Below are 3,208 nucleotides of genomic sequence, written 5' to 3' on the forward strand. Positions count from 1 at the left end.
GGTGAGATAGGAGGTGACACCAGCACCAGAACAGCAAGCCTTGGCTCTGCCCAGAACTGCCAGGGAGATGGGGGAGCAGGAGCTCAGGCTGCAACGCCCTCCTGGGATCTGATCCATGAGGAGATGCCTGGAGCAGCAGCTCTCCACCTCCTCCTCCTCTACCTCCTCCTCCTCCTCCTCCCACAACCAGCCCCTCTCCCTTCATGTAGAGGGCTGTGATCCCCCAGCTCTGCCCAGACCCTGCCCTCCCAGCTCCCCCTGCCCAGCGAGGGTTTGCCCTGGGGGGCAGTGCTGAGGTACCCCCTGGAGGTCCCCCTGTTCACACCATCCTGAGACCGTGCAGAGCAGTTTTGCAGGTGACTCTCATCAGCCAAACATTGTAACATCCACCACCCCCAGGCATTGGAGCATCCACCAGCCTATCCACCCGCTGCTGGTGGGCACAGCTCCAGTGCTTTCTGGGGGCAGAGCTGAGACAGGGCAGGTACAGCCCCGCTCACTGCCACCCTTGCGTGCGAGGAGCAGCTCACATGTGCATGGCAGGATGTGTCAGAGTTGGTCCTGCCCACTCCATCCCCACTGAGCGCTCCTGTTTGCCCTTTCAGCCTCACTCTTCCCACCTTGGAGGTGGTGGGCACCTTACCAAGGCTGGGCACATCTGTGTCACCCCTCCCCTCCCGCTCCTGAAGTGTGAGCTTCACACCACAAACCAAGCTGCTGAATGGCTTCATCATCATCAAGAGCTAACTGGCTCATGCCCCAGAGCTGGAGGGCAGAGGAGCCCCCTTTCCTGGCAGGATGGGCAGAGAGGGGGAAGCAGGACACTCCATGGAACACCTTTGTCCAGGTGCTGCTGGAAGCCATCAGGGAAAGGACAGACTGGGGTGTTGCATCGGGCAGGGGCTGCACTGGCGTGGGAAAGATCATAGAATCTCAGAATATCCTGAGCTGGAAGGGACTCACAGGGATCTATGAGTCCAACTCCTGGCCCTGCACAGGACATCCCAACAATCCCACCATGTGCCTGAGGGTGCTCCTTGAGCTGTGGCGGGTTTGGGGCTGTGACTGCTTCCCAAGGATCCCAAGACCCTGCAGCACCACCCATCTATCACCCCCTTCCCTGTTGCTGCTGCTGCCCTGATGGCTCTGCTCTGCTCTGCTCTTTTCCCCTGGACCTGCTGTGCCCATGCTCATCCCAGGCTCTGGAGCAGCAGGTGAGGGGTGTGCAAGGGATGCCAGGGATGGGAGCACCATGGGGTGGGAGCACCATGGGATAGGAGTACCATGGGATGGGAGCAGCTTTGGTTGCTTTTAGGTGCGAGGAGCCACAAAGTTGTCCAAAACAGGCCTGTCAACTCCCCCCTGAGGGCCATCCCTGTGTGTCTGGGGCAGTTCTGCTGTGCAGGTGGGGAAACTGAGGCAGCAGAGGAGTGAGCCCAGTGTGGTCCTGCAGAATTAGGCACTGATGAAGCTCCATGGTGACCTGGCAGCACGGGCAGGGAGCTCTGAGCGCTGTCCCCAAGGGATGAGTTGGCTCAGGGAGAGGCACCTGCTGCAGGGCAGGAGGAGAAGTGCTGCAAGAGAAAGGGAGCAGCACCGGGCAGGGACAGGCACGGGAAGGGCTGTGCAGGCTCAACCCTCCACTCAGCTCAGCACTGGGGAACTGGGCTGGGAAAACAAGGCTGGAAGAGCAGGTGAGAAATGTGGGAGTGTTTTGCCTAAGGCAAGACTGAGGGAAGAAACACTCCTGGCTCCAAATGGGCAAAAGGCTGTGGAAAGGGAATGGTTCTGCCTGTGGATCCTCGGGAAGGGGAAGGACGTAAACCACAGCAAGGGAAACTTGGGATAGTCGCTGGAGAAATGCTCTGGGGAGGAGGGAGGCACAGGGAGATGAGCATGGTAGCACCACCCTGGGGTCTGTGGGGTCAGGGGGCGTTTGGGGTCAGGTCTGTCCTGAGAGTGCTCTGGTACCCCCATAGCCAAGATGGCCAGGGCATGTCTGATGCCAGCCTGGCTCAGCCCTCTGGGGCTTGTGGAACCAAGGAGATGAGGGGCTTGGCCAGCAGGTCCCCAGCTGCCTGGCAGGGAATGAGGGAACACCCCCCCCCAAGCCTTCATGCTGTCCTGTGCCCCAGGGACAGCTGGAGCCTCTGCAGCCAGCACTGTCGCTGTGGGTTGTGAAACAGAGCACTTGTCAACTCCCGCCTGTGTATTGTATTATATTTATTATATTATATCTATTAGATTATATTATACTTTATTATATTATTAGAGCTGTCAGGCCGAGCACTCCCAGGCTGGAACCATCAGCTCCTCAGTTGCTTGGGTAACCTCAGCCCGTCCCCTCGGACCAGGAACGGGGCTGCAGGAGCAGGACCGCACCTGACTGTGGCAGGAAAGACACTGTTACAGGCACAGCTGGTGGCACTTAGGGTGACAAAGCCCGGGGGGATTCAGGGAGCTCAGTGACAGTGTTCCCAGGGCCAGCCAGGCACGGCGGGTGAGGACGGGCAGAGTGGCTGCCCGTCCTGGGGTGGTGGGGAGGGGGAAAAGGCGGGTGTGAGGAGGCGTGTGTTGGGGTGCAGGCAGCGGAGTGGGCACGGGCAGGGCTCAGGCGTGTGTCCCCCGCGGGTGCTGGGTGAGAGATCCGTGTGGGTGCAGGATGAGGTGTTTGCACCCTCGTGGGTGCCGGGGGTGCGCGGGTTGGGGCAGCGCCCCTGCCCTCCTGCCCTGCCAGGCCCCGGGTGGGCTTCGTGTGTCTGACTAAACATCACCGCGTCCCCTGCGGTGACACCACCGGGGAGCCACCGGGCTGCTGGGCCCGGCGGGCTGCGGGCAGGGCCGGGGTCGGGGCCGGGTCGGGTTTGGGATCGGGGTCGGGGCCGGGGGCCGCCGCAAGGTGGGCGGGGGGCGTGGCCTCATGTGAAGGGGCGTGGCCTCATTCTAGGGGGCGTGTCTGCCCGCGGTGGGCGGGGCCGCTCGCATGATGTCCCCCGGCGGGGGCGTGGCCGAGGCTCTCGGGGGCGTGGCCCGTAGTGAAGGGGGCGTGCCCCGCGTTGCCCGGGGTGACGCGCGGATGCAGCCGGAGTCCGTGACGTCACCCTCGGTGGGCGGGGTCTCTCCCCCCTCCCCATTCATCCCCCCTCGCGCCCGGAGCGTCCCGCCGGCGCCGGGCCAATCAGCGCGCGAGGGGGGCGTGGCCGCCGGG

This window comes from Corapipo altera, unplaced genomic scaffold, assembly GCF_003945725.1.
Source record: "Corapipo altera isolate COAL_440 unplaced genomic scaffold, ASM394572v1 92, whole genome shotgun sequence".
In the NCBI taxonomy this organism is placed as follows: Eukaryota; Metazoa; Chordata; class Aves; order Passeriformes; family Pipridae; genus Corapipo; species Corapipo altera.